The 18163-nt window shown below is 34.6% G+C and overlaps 1 pseudogene; it reads left to right on the top strand.

Annotated features, from left to right (window-relative positions):
- The first annotated feature begins 13634 nt into the window (after positions 1-13634).
- On the top strand, positions 13635-17874 carry LOC140890030 (sodium/calcium exchanger NCL2-like; annotated as a pseudogene).
- Positions 17875-18163: the final 289 nt, after the last annotated feature.

Here is an 18163-nt window from a genome sequence, read left to right as displayed (position 1 = left end):
GGCCAAGATACGCTAGGCTAAGGTCGAAATTTGACAACGTCAAATTTTTCGGTACGGAATCCCATCCGGATTTATGAACCTGGCGGTCTCTGATACCACTTAAATGTCACGCCCCGAGACCGAGACTTGCCACCGGCGTTGTTTCAAATTCACAAAAATTATAAAACAACCAGCCTCATAGTACAGTATAAACCAAACCAGTCTATTATCATAAATAAATTCCAAAACATTGTCTTTACTACACGATACATCCAAAAATAACGAAACAAATGCGGAAACGTCTCAAAACTTAACACTGAAATATTAATGCAAAAATCCCAAAATAAACATAACGAAATTAAATCCTTAAAATATTCTTCTATCACCATCCCCAAAACATATCTTGTTCTCGTTCCTCAACATCATCATCTTCACCATCTGGGAGGGAAAAAGTAAAGGGGTGAGTGTTTTGGGAAACACTCAGCAAGTGGGGGCCGATCGATCATATCAAATATATACATATATATATTTATCTCAAAACTTCTAATATATTCCATAACAAAATATTTCTTTCATGTCCCAACAAAGCATAACAAAACATAATATCATCATAACAAAATAGACATGATTTACATACTTTGGCCAGACACTGAAATTTCTCTCATTAATCGTGGCTAACTGATCAGTCTCTTATATGTAATCCCTATAAGGGGTGAGGTCATGGAACGGTTATTATTACCCACCGCATCAGGGCCATAACATAACATGGTTCGGAAATTCTCTTTCCACTCTTAATTTGAGTCATAACAGTGCCAAAACATACTTATAACAACTTCATCAAGAATATCAATTACATAGCAAAATTCGAAAGAATATCATGAACGATCAAAATTTTAAATCATACATAAGGTTTTAAAACAAAAGCCCACTTACAGTAGATGTGTATAGAAATCAATAACCTTGCAAAGCCTGGACCGAAACTTCAATGGAAATTCGGAAGTACTTCTCGAAACACACTAATCTGTGAACCAACCAAAGCAAGCCCTTTTCTTTCTTTAATTTATTCCCAATTCACGAAAGTGATCTGACAAACCTTGAGAAATTTTACTCTCTCAAATCCCTAGGCTAACTCAACATGTAACTAGGGAAAAGTGGTTGGAAAATCCCTTAGGCCACTTGCAACCAAAAGTTGACTAAACCAACCGAAAGAAAATAAGGAGAAAAGTGGACAGAAATTGACTCTATTGCTTAGGCTGCTACACGAAAATATGGAGATTAAAAGAGAGAATGAGTGATTTTTCTTAAGCTTTGAACCTCTATTTATAGGCACACAATAGGAGTTTGAGATTGACTAGGATAGTGACTTTCAAAATTTGAATTCAAATCTATCTCCCAAGATTTGAACACACCTAGACCTTGATCACCTATCTTAATAATATTTTATCAAGATACCCAAAATTATATTCTATCTCCAACACTATCTTGAGACATAAAATATACTAATTCCCCCCCATTAGGTTCTAACAGTAAGTCATGAACATGATTTATTAGAACGAATTGAAGAAGCAGAAAGGAGTAACCATACTCTACCTTTTGAGGTCTTAGGAAAACTAAAGGTGAATAGTCTTAATCGGATTACTGAGTTACAAAACAGTCTGTTAAAAATGGCGGGGCCATTTAGTAATCCCTTTAAAAAATGACAACAAGTCCTTTCTCCATATACATTCCGATAGGGATGTTATATGAAATAAGACTGAGTATTTTGCAGCTTATATTGACTCGGGAGCAGGAATTTGTACAGCAAAAAGAGGAGTCTTTCCTGAAGAATATGAAGAGGAATTGCCAAAGATTGCTGGACGAGATTTCTCTCGAAGAATTTTAATTCTTTTCAAAGGAATAAAACAAGCAGAGATCCTTATGGGAGGTGCAGGTCAAACACCTTGGTACAAGGTAAAAACACCACCAATCTATTTACATGTTACAGGAGCTGATATCCTGTTAGGAAATAACATCTTACAAATGTTTAAGAAGTACACACAAGACAATGAGTCTAGAAGACTTATGTTCACTACAATTTGTGATCATAAAATTATCGTTCAAAGACTCAAGGTTGCTTTTATCGACAATTGCCGATATATTTCGCAGCCAGCGTGGTGATAAAGGACAACTTTTTCACCCAAAAATGAAAGATCCAAGAAGGTTTGGAGAAACCATGTTGAAAATAACAACAGAACAAGAACTCCAAACAGAGGATATGGAGCTTCTCAAGGTAACTCTAAATCACAGAGATATAGAGTTAGAGAATAAAGTATCCCTTGAAGATGTCAAAAAGAGGCTCAAAGAAAGTTACAACGAGAATCATTTGGCATGGTGGGATAGAAATCAAGTCAAAGTCAGTCTTACTCTAAAGGAAGGCAAAGAGTATGAATTCGTCAGATATAAGCCTATCCTGATGAACATAACAGATCAAAGGGATATGAGAATGATTATCAAGGAACATTTGGACCTTGGTTTAATCAAAGAAGGATTTTCACCATATAGCAGCCCAGGTTTTCTGGTTAGAAATCATGGTGAAATAAAAAGAGGGAAACCCAGGCTAGTTATTAACTACCAAGGTATTAATAAAATCCTTGAGTTTGATGGATACTTCATACCGAGTAGAGAACACCTAATTAGCTGTGTACAAAATGCTAGAGTGTTCTCAAAATTTGATTGTAAGTCTGGATTTTACCAGATTCGAATGGAAGAAGGAAGTAAGAAATTCACAGCCTTCTCTACTCTACAAGGACACTATATTTGGGAAGTTATGCCTATGAGATTAGCTAATGCACCCCAGATATTTCAAAGAAAGATGGATAACATTTTTAAGGATTATTTCAACTTTATGTTTGTTTATATTTATGATATTCTTATAGCATCAAAAAATATAGACGAACACGTTAAACACTTAGAGATTTTCTCTAAAATTTGTAAACAAGAAGGACTGGTTTTATCTGAAAAGAAAGCAGTCATAGCAACGAGGAAAATTGAATTCCTCGGTATTGAGATTGATGAAACTGGAATAATTCTACAACCCCATATTGTGAAAAAGGTAAAGAATTTTTCAGATAAACTCAAAGATATAAAACAACTCCAGAGTTTTCTTGGAGTAGTTAATTTTGCAGGGATGTTCATTAACAATCTAGCAATGTACAGAAAGGTGTTCAGTGTTTTGTTAAAAAAGGATGCTAGGTTTATATGGACCGATGACCATACTAAAGGGGTAAACCAATTAAAAAAGATATGTAAGAATCTCCCAAAAATGGCTATACCCGTAGATGAAGATGATATGGTATTATTTACGGATGCCAGTGACGATTGGTGGGCAGCAGTCCTTACCAAGATCACTCCAGATGGGGAAATACCATGCAGATACTGTAGCGGTCTTTTTTCAGAATCTGAGGCCATTAGATGAAATATATACGAGAAGGAATTTTATGCAGTTAAAAGGGCTTTTGAAAAATGACCATTATTTTTACTTGCTAAAAAATTCACTCTGAAGGTTGATAACACCCAGGTAAAAGTTTTCCTAAAAAATAAGATTGAATCTAAACCTGAGAAAGCTAGGTTATTAAGATGGCAAGCATTATGTCAAAATTATATTTTTGATATTGTTATTATTAAATCTCATGAAAATATTCTTGCAGATTTCTTAACAAGAGATGGAAGGCAGTGACGTGGATTCCATCATGAAAATACAGAGGCATTTCAGGGAACACCTTGGGTTGCTTCAAAAAGAGTTCAACCAGTTAGCCTGTAGTAGCCCGAAACCAAAATCAGTAATTAAGGAATTAATCATAATTACTTGAATAGAGTTCGGAGGCTCCGAAGGTAGGTTCGGAAGTTCCGAACAGGATCGGAAGCTCCGATGCAGGATCGGAAGCTCCAATCATATTACGTCAGGCATGACGATTGGCTAGATCGGAAGTTCCGATCAGGATCGGAAGCTCCGATCACCCCTATCCGAAGTCAACAAGTGATATTTTGACACGTGGTAGATCAGGATCTTCGGAAGCTCCGATGGCAAGATCGGACGTTCCGATCGTTGTCTATAAATAGAGGGCCGGGGATTCATTTCCAATTGCCAATTCCGAGTATTTCCCTCTCTTTTCTAGTCTATTCGATTTGTTCTAGCCTTCCTAGGCTTGACCCGGCGGTCGGTGAGGCGTTCGAAAGTCATAGCAGAGTTGTGCCCAAGTTCTGGAGGCATCGACATCAAAGGGCTAACGACGGACGAAGGTATAGCTTTTGCTTCCTATAAATATTTAGGAGTATGCAATAGCTTAGTTAAGGCTTTTAGAGCACTTTAATGATAGTAGTATCATTTGGCAGTGTAGAGCAGACTATAGGCGTGGACCTAGAGTTGGTAGAGCTTGCACTGTTTTGAGGTACGGAAGTACTGTTCGAGATATCCTGACCTTGTATGCATGTATTATGTGACTGCATGGTTTATATGTCATTGATTTATGCTGCATTCATTTGCATACTGAGCTATCTCCTTCGAGATGTCTGTTAGTAGGGTTTTTCCCTATCCTGTTAGTGGTTGGACTTCCATCGATTTGGGTCCGGCATATCCACTTGTATTATGGTATGGGAGCCACCTCCTGAAGCGACGGCACAGCGTGCTACATACCAGGGCCCGGTCTGTCTCTGTTATCTGATCCTTGACCTTGAGTTTATAGGGAGTTCACTTTGCATGCATGTATACTCATACTCTCGTACTGAGCTTTTTATGCTCACGTCTCGTACTCTGTGTTTCTGGACACCCTATTCCATGGGGCAGGTTTGCGATTTGACAAGGCGGGTGGATCCAAGAGGGGCTAGGCAGTGGTTGGTCAGCTGGAGCTTCGTCTAGGTTTTATTTCTGTTGTTTTGAGGTTGATACAGCTATTCGATTTGATTGTATATTATTTGGATAAATTACAGATTCCTTTACTTGGGATTGTATAATGTTTTTAGTTTCCGCAGTTTTATTCTGATATCTGTTTAATTAAGTTAATTGCATGCCTAAGTTCTGTTAGTAGGTGATCCGGGTAAGGGTCACTACATAGCCATTAATGCTGAAATGGCCGGCAGGTTACAACAAACTGGTCGGATCAAAGTATCTAATCGAATTACAGGATGTATGCAAGCTCAAACACAACTATGGGCTGCTATTCAAGGGCCAATTATGAAGGCTATAGAGAAACCATTGGTTTCTCATAAACAAGATATGCTAAAACCATTGGTTTTACAAGAATAAGAAATACAACCACCGGTTGTGAAACAAGATGTTGAGGAATCTAAAACTCAAGAAACAAGTGCTAATCTATCATCAGCCTTTGATGATCTGGATGAAGCAATAATTGATGAGGATAACTCATCAAGTCAACCCTCCGCCTCTGGGGTAAAAGTGGAAGAGATCAATCTTAGGCCCAACACTGACAAGGGAAAATCTAAGATTGATACTAATTCATCTATTATATCTCCATTCCAGGTTTATCAACAAAGGTGGGAGAAATTGAATACAAGAAGTGAAATCAACCCGAACACTTGCAGGGTTGATGTTGCAGGAATATATCCAAGGGTTTGGCTAAAAAACAATGTCAATCCTAAAGATGTAAAACTCTGGTATGAATTTGGGGCTTTGGCCTCAGTTTATACAACATCACCAAGCTTCCCGGAGATATCACAGTTACCAAAATGGATCCAAGAAGCAGTCCAAGAAACATGGGCAAATAATGATCATTTGGCCAGAGGAGATGTGCTTGAGTTATACTTTTTAAGTGCAGCTCCAGAACCAACAGTGAAAGGAAAAAACGAACCCTTTCATTTATCAAGCTAAGGAGACCTGATATAAACAGTCATAAATTTATCAAATATCCTAAAACTGAAGAAATACCCTTGGTGTCCACTTTCGGGGAAAATGAGATCTCAACTAGAAGGGCATGGGGTATTTGGGTCTGTCTTACTGAGATGGATAAAGTCAAGTTTCCATTCAAATTTTATCAGAATTCTGTGAATGGATCGTTCCTGTTAAATACAATGACAGGAAAAACTACAGCATTTGCGGAAGAACTCTTCGAAAAGAAGAGAAATCTTTTGTGGAACAACAAGCTGCCGGGGAGTAAAGAAACTCGTTGAAAATTCTGTAACATGGCTCATATTGGACGATGGTCAGAGAATATTTGCCCAGAATGCCCAAATCAGAAGGAGCCAGAATTTGGAAAAACCTTTAGACCCCGAACGGATCGAAAGGATTTTTTCGAGACAAGCAAAGGTGGACAAGGACCACCGAAGATGCGTTTTCACAGGGGCCTACTTCAAAAGCAAAAGATGCCCTGACAACAATAAAGCAGACATGTAAGGAGAATAAAGCCAAAATAAAGTGGCAGGCATGTGATTCCTCCACTAGTAAAAGATGTCATCAATAATGGCATAAAAAATTCAAGACAGCTGCCTTCTCCACTAGTAAAAGATGCCATCAATAATGGCATAAAGAAATACAAGATAGCTGTGAGATTTCCTGAAGTTTCTCGGTGAAACGAGTGGAACTACAACTATAAATACAGGCATTTGAGGAAGCTGAAGATATCGATCATTCACTTCAGTTTTCTTACAAATAAATTGTTGTAATATTTTTCTCTCTTTGTATTAAGTTTTCTTTTATGTATTTCAAGAACAAGGCTACTATGAGTAGCTAAACAAGTTGTCTTCTCCTCTTCAAAGGAGTTGATTTATGTAATAATATTATGTCTGAATAAATTTTCTAAATCTCTCGTTCTTTCATGTTCATATTTTATAATTAAATTTATATACCATACGCCTTAAGGTAGAAAATGAATTAAGGCTGTGCTGGGTGTCGTTGAAGGAGCTTGTGCAGAAACCATCTGTTGCGACTGCGTGGTTGGAGTTTGAGGAGCACTTCGTAAAATTCGGCAGGTATGACCCGACGACATTATGGTCAAAAAGGTATTTAAATTTAATTCATCTTACGGAAGCATGTTGGATCCTAATCTGGAGTATATCGGCTGAAAACCTTGCGTAACTAATAGTCTTGCATGGCCGGGACTGGTTCGATAGGTATAACAAACCCACGTACAAAGAATTAGTTTTAATTATATTTTAATTCAAATATGAGGACCACTAGGGAGTGAAAATAAAGAAAGAAATGGGTAGGGAGTTAAGTTAAAGAGAAATTTGGTAGTGGGGAGTTTTAAATAATTTGCCCGAAGAAGGATGCAATAGGTCGAGTTTAAACTAAGGATAAGGTAGTAGAAATTAAATAAAATTAATTTTATTTAGTGATGGAATTATACAATACTTGGAAGGGAATCGAATCAGAATAATTTGTTATTTAATCAATTCTATATTTTCAATGTTTTGAAAATTGTTTTATTTTTTTAAAAGTGTTTCGATTCAATAATTCAGATTTTATGGAAAAAAAAAATAATTCCTCAAGAATGAAACCAAACACATCAATTCTTGAAAGTGATCTCTTGGTTTTTGTTTTTATTTTAAAAAAAAAAAAAATTGACTTGGTGACTTTTTATTTTCCCAAAATTTCTCCTCTTGTTTTTCTTGCATGTTTCATTACTAATTTAGATGGTTCTCCCATAATTTGTCTAGTGGGCAAACCAAACAACAAAGATTTGAAATACTACTCCAATTGTCTGAATTCATGAATTATACAACACTCAAAATTAATGTATGGTATTGGTAGTTAGACCAACTAAATATGAGCTAATGGAGTATCATTATAGTCATTACATATTCTTAAAAGATGATACAAAATTCAATTTTAATTGCATTTTATTGTTCTCGTTTTTGTTTTGAAAAATAAAAAATGAAAATGCACCTGAAATTGGGTAAATGCAATAAATATTGGAAGTTGATTAATCCAGTATTATAAATGCCACCACAGAGTATCTCCCTCGGTGGGACCAGTTGGGTGGCAGTGTTAAATTAAGACTGATCCAACTATTTATGGTATTATCTTATAGAAGAAGTTTATCAATTTATGGAGGTTTTAATTTACATTTCTTTTAAAGGGTTTACTTTCCTATACAAGGAAAAATATTTATTTATTTATTGAAAAAATTTTAAATTGGCGTAGACATCATCAAAACATGTAAGATTTATCATTATACAATAGTTGATGTTACATTGAGAGAAATTCTCCGGATGTCGAATTTTTTTTGATATAACATAAAATGTGTCATCAACAACTTGTAATGAGATTTATTCTTATCAAATCGAGTCATATGATTTTTTTTTAGGTTGTACTGGGAATGATTTGATATGGAAAGACGCATTTGATTTGAGAAAATATTTGAAAATAAATTTGAAATGACGACCCCCATATTTAAATTATATTTCATATCTATCGATTGTGTTATGTTACATTAATTTAAAAATATGTTATTTGCCGATGAATTTGGGCTAAATATGGCGTAAATGCATTCGTATTCGGTCAGATATTGGTAAATGTGAGCAACTCTAATTAGCAAAAAAAGGTGGAATTGTAAAAACATTTCCCAATAAGCATGTGTCCACTATAATAGAGGTAGGTTTCATTAAATTTCGAAATGGGGAGACAATCGTACGTACACCAAATATTAAATCTAATAGTCCATTTATCCCATCTAGACATATCAGAATAGTCGTGAACACCACCCCTTGCCCTTGTATAAATATTAATAACATGCCCACAGAGGCATAAACGAGTTGGTAAGGCCTGATGCGATGTGGAAAGATATTTTCCAGCGTTGCGGATTCGATCATCGTGTGGAGCATATTCTCTGCTAAAATATGGTAGGGGTATACTCTGGGGGTTGACTATGTTGCTCCCTCTTTCAGATCCCTACCGCTCGTACACATCCCTTGATTTAACCTTCGCATGAGCCAATGAGCCTCTAACTCGTGTGGAATGGGGTCTCCTTCGGGGTCAACCCTTTTTTTTATAAATACTAATACCATTTTTTGGGATTAGATATCAACCAAAAAAGGAATAAAGAAAATGTTTTAAAATAAATAAATAAATAAATAATAATCATAATCATAATAATCACTAGTAACTGCATCACACATTTTGCGTGTGCAATATAATATATATTAGCGATCGTGACACAGGATTTTTACATGCTTGATAATTTGATACATAAATTAGAGAGAAGTTGTAAAAAAATTTTGTAAATAATTTAATAGGAATTGATAAATGATGAAATTTGAAAAAAGAGATAAAAATAAAAAAAGATAAGAGTGATAAGACTGTTAGATAAAAATGAGGATAATTTAGTAATTTAAGATCTTAACATAAAAGAGATGTTTGTTAAATTTAAAGGTAAAATGAGAAGAATTTTTGGTGTGATTCGATACACCAAAATCGGTTAATATATGGGGTTGAACTATTACGATATAGTAAGACATTGTTTGGTAATTGGTGTGAAGGATAACATATTAATTGATTAATCATCCTTGCTTTGTCCAATGCTTGACTCAAGTTCTTCCAAGGATTAATGTCATTTATCATTGTCTAATCCAATAATATTGATTTAAAATCCTTATATTATTAATCCATCATCATCAAATTCATGAACCAAACGGTGCCTTAAAATATTCTCAAACGCTAATTAATATAAGTATAGAGAGTATAGATAATATAGATAATAATAATAATCGTCATCTCAGCTAATTAAGGCCCCGTTTGGTTTCAAAAGCTAGGTTAAAAAAGCACTTTTTTAAGTGCTTTTCATTTAATAAAGTGTTTGGTTGACCAAAAAAGTGCTTAAATAAGCACTTTTTTAAGTCAAAATTAGAGCTTTTTCAAAAGCCAAAAATTATAACTTAAAAAAGTGTTTTTTTTTAAAAAAATGTCTACCAAATCCAAACGGGGCCTAACTCAGCAAACGCTATATTCTACTGGAGCATAGTTAATTATCCTCTTTCAAATTCAAAAGATGAAGTCATAAAGAGACAGAGAGAGGTATTAAGTTAACAAATATAATTTAAAATTTTAAATATGGAATTATGTTACACAAAATGGCCTTTGGATGCACAAAAATATTAATTATTGGTGTTTTTTAAATTAATTGTTAATTATTGGTGATTTTGTAATAATGTACCAAATCCCTTTTAGAAAACCGAATTGACAAAGAACTTTATATTATGATAATACAAGAGTGTAAATATAATAATTTATTTTGCTATTTTTAAATTTTAAATTTCAATAATTGGATTTGAACAAACACCCAATTGGACCCCCTCTAATTGATTGATTGCATCTATAATTTAAATATCAGATTGTATGATAGCAACCGCTGATCAATCTAGTAAATTCAAGGAAGGATGAAAATTAATTGAAGTAATATTATGGACGTACTTTTATTGACTCATAATAATAACAACTCGTTGCTGGACTTTCTCGTTCGAGCATGTATGTTGCCCTGATTTTATTTAATATGTTTTATCTAGCTAACATGAATTGCATGTTATTGTATCAGTTCAAAGATTTATTATCATATGAATATCAAAATATATAACCGTGAGTTCTATCATCATAAAAACAATAAATATGTTGTTTGAGCCTTAAAACATTTTTACAATATATGTATTAACAAATCATGGTCTAATAATTATCGATCCAATGCAAGATGAAGTAATGATATGAAATGACCGGATAAAAATGAAAGTATACAATGATCAATGATATCTACCAAATAGATAGAACAAAAACTATATATGATTTCATGAAACCGATTTTTTAAATAGGTTCTAATTAATTTTTTAAATAGGTTTTTGATACTCACTAAAATTTGATGATCCGAATCCAACCTAAGCCCAAAGCTCCAAGTCCGTAGGCGAACCTGAAACCAAGCGAAAGTGTTCGAGGGGGTCTGAAAAGTATCCCGGCGTAGCCCCTCTAACGCTCAAGTCAGAGTCGAAAATAAATGAGTGAAGAGGAGAGCTTGGGCGCCCCTCAAAAATAAAATTAATGAGTTGCGAATGAAGTGAGCAAACCCGATATTTATAGAGTATAAGGTAGGGGACCACGTGAGTGAAACTCACGCACTTATTCATCTAGGACTAGCCTTGAAGCGAGGCTGAAGCTAAGAGGTATTGCCCTTGAGACGAATCTTAGGTTAAGAGCTAAGTGACTCACCCACTTCAGGTATGTTCTACCCTAGCTACTCTCCTTCACTCTTAGGCTTAGCATCAACTCCAACACCCACTCCCACTCCCACTCCCACTCCAACTTCAACTTCAACTTCAACATGCCTCGCCTCGACCACCTACCGCCATGGGCCAATCTTACCACTTAGACTTGGACTCATGCCTTGTTTCTTGGCTATGGACTTCAATTAAACCTAAACATGTGATGAGCCTATTCATGGATATCAGTTCTAATTAAATATGATGTATTTGTTTAAAATTGACAATAAATTTTTTTTATTAAAAATCTTGGAGTATTTAATTTGTAGCTTGTTTCTCTGTCAATGTCGGATGAACAGAGGCACGAACCATCATGCGAAAATGTTACAGTGTAGGCATCGAATTTAATTCCTAAAATCCAACCTTAATAATTTTGTAAGAATTGATTAAACAATTTAGATATTATTTAGATCCATCATTAAAAATATTTTGTGTTGATCAAATCATCTTGTATAATTTTGGTAGATGGGAATCATTCAAAATTTTTCCACCCAACAATTTTCACTAACGTGTTAAATGTGACATTTATGTGTACTGAGTCTACTGACGAGTGCAGTGTCACGTCAGCACTCTCGATTAAAAATACAATTGTAAAAAATCAAAAAATGTAGCTTAATTATATCAAGACTAAAATTTGATAATGCATATAGACGGATGATCAAAATCGTGTATATATATATATATATATATATATATATATATATATTTCAAAAAAAAATTAATTAAAAAAAAATTAATTAAATAATTAAATAAAGAGCAAGTGGGGTTGAATATAACGTAAATGTGGTGAGAATGAGTAGTCCTAAAGCATGCATGCAATAAGTGTAGCTTTATGTAATGTGATGAGTGCTTGTATTAAAATGGGCATTTGAGTTGTCTTCTTCAATGTGTCATGTGTGCTACCTTTAATTGCATGCATGCCCTAAGTTACATGCCATGTCTTCTTATAAATTAAATTCAACCCTTTTTTTTATAAAGATTATATTTCCACATTTTCTATAGGCAATTAGGATCATTATACGATAATCTGGTGAGCCGTCTTACTATCGGAGATTTCGAAAAAGTGTATATAGTTCGATATATTTTTATACTTGTTTTATATGAAAACATGTTCTCCAAGTATCAAAACATTTCCAAGGCATTATGTCTCTCTTTGTTTTTGAACTCTGAAGCATTTATTGTAGGAGCAAGTTTTGACACGAGATAATATTAATTAGCAGCTGACATTGGTTCATGTGGCTCCAGTTATTTGTAATAACAACACTTAAATGTCACCTGAGTTGTATATTTATTCTGTGGCAAAAAAAAAAAAAAAAAAAAATCGAGCTCCGATATCCTAACATAAAGTGGTGGTGTTGATCAATTCAATGGTCTAGTCAAGGCGGAACCAGAATTTTAAATTATATATATGGAAGACTAAAATCAAAATTATTAATTTTTTTTCTAGAAACAATCAAAATTATTACTAATTATATATTGTTATCAATTTTTTCAACCAATTCTACATAGATGACCAAAGTTTAATTTCAATTACGATCGGAAGGCCTTTTTCGGCAGCAATCGAACGGAAATTAGATGGGAAGTGGGTGGCGAGAATGGGTCAAGGGTTGTGGGATTAGGGATTGTGTTTGTTCTATTTTAGCACGTGGGTTTAACTTTATATATAAATAAATATTTATATATATGTTTAAAGAGATTTGATATGATAACCACTCGTTTGGACATTAGAACTTTCAACATTATTTTAATTTATTTTTATAAAATTTCAAATATTTTTATTTTGAACAATTTTAAATTTTGAACTAAAAATTGGCATAGTATCATTTATAATATTTATTGATATTTATATACACAAAATCACTAATTGGAATTCAAAATTGTGATAATATCCAATTAATTTTAAATTTTAAATAAAAAATCATCATCATTACATATATCATTAATTAACATAATTTCCTTTTTAGTAATCTTGTTTTGGCGAAAAATTATTATATTTAGTAAAAACTTCGCATATATATATATATATATATATATATATATATATGTATATATATATATATATGAGTTTTGTTATGCTGCCCACCTTCCGTGCCCACCTCCATGCCCACCTATGATGTGGCAATCATCCAATGGATGAGATGAATCATATACAAATGGTTCATCCAATGGATGAGTGTCACCTCATAGATGGACATGGTGGTGAGCATGAAAAGTAGGCAGCATAACAAAACTGATATATATATATATAGATTTGATATATTCGGATCCTCTATATATATATATATATATATATATATATATATATATATATATATATATATTATGTTGCCTATACACCATGTCAACCTCTGTGCCCGCCAATGATGTGACACTCGTCTATTGGATGTGATCATGAATTGTAGATCCAATAGTTGAGTGTCATCTCAATGGTTGGCACGGAAGTTGGCAATGTGGGTGAGCAGCATATTATATATATATATATATATATATATATATATATATAGTTCTTTTATGGTGCCCAATACTATATGCCCACTTCATGTCCACCATGTACAAGTCAACTCATCTATTATATCGGTCAACTCATCTATTGTACATGGTAGACATGAAATGAGCATATAGTGTTGGGCACCATAAAAGAACTCTATATATATATATATATATATATATCTGTGTGTGTGTATATATATATATCGTTGGATTCGTATTTATAAGACGATTTTACCGTGAAAATTTCAAGTCAATTAAAGTTGTTTTGAGCATAGGCCGCACCCAAGGGTGCGGTGATATATATATATATATGTTAAAGCTAGCTTTCCCGTTCAAATTAATTTAACCATCAATCGTCGTCCAAATTCATGACTTTGTCTTTTATATATCAGTTACGATTATTCACGGTAATATCTACTAATACATCTAGAAATTCTACGATTCTTGAATGAATAATTAAAATATTTAAAAATTCATGACGCAGGTAATTAAAGAATCGATAAACGTTTTCTCTAGCCTTGAACAAGTAAACTATTAATTAACTGTGACATATGCTCTAAGAAATGAGAATAAAATCAGTTGCGTTTAGAATTGGAAGCTACGAGGCAAACTGATTTGCTAAACTGATTGTTCCAGCAGACTTTATATGTGTTTCCACATTCGTTTCCTATCAAAATAATGTTACCAGAAGCATCTTTAACAAGACAAGATAGTTTTTGAAATTCAACGGAGTATTCATAATCACATAGTTGACTAATGCTAATTAAGTTGTATTTCAAGTTTTCAACCAGTAGAACAAATTTAACGATTATATTATCATGGATAATCTTACTCTTACCCACGGTCCTACCCTGTGAATTATCACCAAAAGTGATAGTTGGACCATTGCATTTAGTGAGTTCAGACAGTAGTTTAGTATTTCCAGCCATGTGTCTCGAGCATCCACTGTCTAAATATCATGATTCATCCAACTTTTCTTTAATACTTGTTACCTGCAGTCACAAGGTTGAATAATTTTTGTACTCACATCTATTTGGGTCAACGAGGGATTAATCCTTTGGGAACCCAAATCTGAAATACTTTGATTAGTTTACCAGTTCACTGTTCCTATAGGTTCGTGCTAAATTCTGTGCTCTAGGTCGTGGAGAATGATGTGCTTGTTATATCATATGTTGTTTTCCCTTTCCAATATCTTTGAGTTACCGATATCGCTTCTGAACTGATTGTTGATTGTGGTATTGATTTTGATTTCCTCTCATAGGATTTGGTTGACATGTATTAGTCCGGTCGGGATTTTTAACAGTTTCAATCTTAGTTTCCTCACGATTAAAACCGATACCAATTTATTTCTGTTCATCTGCTCTATTGACTTCCAAATCATGAGAATGGGTTTATCATGTTCATTTTTCATAACTGCTCGTACAAAATTTATAAACTTTCCTTTGTACATGTTCAGTTTGGGTAGAGTACTGAATTCACCGATGCCATGCAGTATTGCAAAAGTCCAGTAAACTATTGTAAAATTTTGTCGGAAAATACAACTGTCTTTCTCAAAGGCAACTCATTAATTGTCTTTTTTTGCCTAATTTATTAAACACGTTATTTTACTCACTCATTTGTTCATAAATCAATCTGAGTACATAAATTAGTATTTTAATTAGGAACTAAAACAAAACAAATTTTTTATTATTTTTATTTATTTATTTATTTATTTATTTTTTTGCAGCTTCTTGGTTGTTGAGCAGTGAAGAACTAGCCGGGGAGTTCGTGTTAACGGGAGTGGGATTGCTGGCGGTATCTGCCATCTTGCTCCTCACTCTCATCTGGGGAACCTGTATTCTACTCAGCAGTCAGCATTTTGGCAAGAACTTGCAATATCATCCCTCTGATAGTAAATTCAACAACCCTTTTGAGAGATTGTTGATTTCACAATGGCCAGGTTGGTTCTTCACTAGGTCGATTTCTCTCGCGAAAATGGGACGTCGATTATGTTCGATAGTGATCGGTACTGAATCCCTTTTTGTTGCATGTGTTGTAGGTTATGGCGTGGTTACGGATTTGGGCACGAGTTTCACTGCCAGGATCATGTCTCTGTGATACCATTAGTGATCATCCTCATTCCGACGACTTTTCGTCTGTCCTGCGATGGACAACGAGTGTTTCTGATGATCACTCCTGTTGTTTCAGTCATGTTCTTGATTTCTTACTTCTTTTATCAGGCTAGCTAACTCTGCAACCCTTTGGGAATTCTTGTTGTACTTGTGATCTATTGGGATGGTCTAAAAAACACTCTTTTTGTTTCACAAATTGAGCAGTTCTTTCAGACTTGGATTCAGAGGCAGCGATTACTATACATAAAACACGAGCATTTAGTAGTCGACATCCTGAAACACTTGCAGAATCAGACCATGGGGAAGCTCTTGACAGACAATGGCTCACCAAATGTGGTGACCATAAGAAGGTACCTTTGACAGAACAAGTCATATTTTGTCTGAGACCGAGCCGACTCGTGGATGCTAGCTAGTACTTCTCCGTTACACTCCGATTGAATTATGGATGCTTATTCTTTTGCAGGCTGTTTGAGGAAAGATATCAAGATGGAGATAAGGCTATCTCTTTCCCCGAGCTAAAAGAGTTTCTGCAAGAAATCAAGTTCAGAAAACTTGAATCGGACAAGGATACTACAACTGCAGAGATAATGCAGGAATTCGATATTGACAATGACCAGAAAATAACCATGGATGAATTTGTCAAGGGGATGTCGAAATGGCTCGATGACACCAAGGATACGATGAATATTAGATATCACTCTGTTAAATCACTCAAGGACTTGTACAAGGTGAATTTTTCTCTATGTCAAGAAAAAGGGGTAGGAGATAAGTATTCGAATCTTGATTATTTTGTATGTTTAAATTCGTTTGACTATATGGGTTTCAGGTTCTTAAGCCTTGGGTTCAAAAGAAAAGGGAAGAGCGCGAAATAATGTAACGCTTGGTTCCAGATATATTGGACCATCTCCAGAGCTCTGTGTATGGGAGCCTTTTAACAGAAGATGGCTCACCTGATATCATTGCTATGAAAAGGTATATTTCAAAACGAGTTATCTTATTCTGAATTAATTATGTTGTTTGCATGAAAAATTTCCAGTTTTCATTGTAAACTTCTTCGGAGATTTCAGGTTGTTCAAGGACATCGATCTTGACCAAGACAACTGCCTATCATACTCTGAATTGAAGCAGCTAGTGACCGATAGCCGCGTCGGAATACTTCCTGGCGATGCTGATATTGGAGCATCCAAAATGATGGAAGAGCTTGATATAAATGGAGATAAGATGATTAACGAGGAAGAATTTGTGATGGGATTATCCAAATGGCTGAATCTAACTTACAACCAAAATCCCATCTCGTAAAAGAGCGAAGACGATCATTATCAAGCAAGTAAACATCAATAAGTCTTCTAATTCACGAGTGTGTGTTAGTTTTATATCATTGTCTGACTTTGTCTAGCAAACATTCGTGCAGAAAACATGGGAACAGACTGATAAACTCATCGAGGACAAGTTCGTCGACAAATCGGCCTTAGCATGGATGAAAGCTATATTTCTTTTGATACTGGGGATTGTGATGCTTGGGGTTCTGGCCGAGCCTCTTATACATAGTGTTCGGGGCTTCTCTAAAGCTACGAGCTTGCCTTCATTTACGTCGTGTTTGTGCTCGTGCCACTCGCCACCAATGCAAGATTAGCTGTATCAGCTATCACCGAATTCCGGAGAACGAAGCTACACACTATATCTTTGACATTGTCTTAGGTAAACGACTGAAAACAGAACTAATCAAAGACTCGGAATTTACTTGCATAAGATAAAGATTTTGCCATTTCTTGAAATTAATCCACTTGTTTAACCAATGCAGATATACGGTACTGTGTTCATGAACAACATTCTGGGATTAGCAGTTCTTCTCTCCCTGATCTATTTTCGGGGCGTGGCGTGGAATTTTTCTGCTGAAGTTTTGATGGTTCTGTTTGTATCTGTCATAATCGGATGCCTATCGAGTTTCAGCACTATTTTCCCAGTGTGGACATCACTCTTGGCTTATCTGCTTTCCCCGTTGTCGTTGGTCATCGTTTATAGTCTGGAAGATTTTGATTGGTTTCTGGCTTTCGTAGATCTATGAAACCATTTCACAAAAAGATCTCCAAAAATTGTAAAATCATACAAAAGATGTTGCATTTCGTCACATGAAAAATCATTCATTCATTGTTCATGGTTGATAGTCCAATCTCATATACTACTTATCAACTTTGGGCAATCATATCTGCTCCCATTTGTTCGAATCATTCATTTATTCTTGTGGTCAGAAGGGGGAAATTTTAGTTAAAGATTGCAATTTCTCTGTTCAGTAAACTAATATTTCATCTTTAGTACCAAACGAAGACATATTGTTTATAGTTACAAATACCAAT

Source organism: Henckelia pumila, chromosome 3 (assembly GCF_033568475.1).
Source record: "Henckelia pumila isolate YLH828 chromosome 3, ASM3356847v2, whole genome shotgun sequence".
NCBI lineage: Eukaryota > Viridiplantae > Streptophyta > Magnoliopsida > Lamiales > Gesneriaceae > Henckelia > Henckelia pumila.
This window is presented reverse-complemented; position numbering and strand designations above follow the sequence as displayed.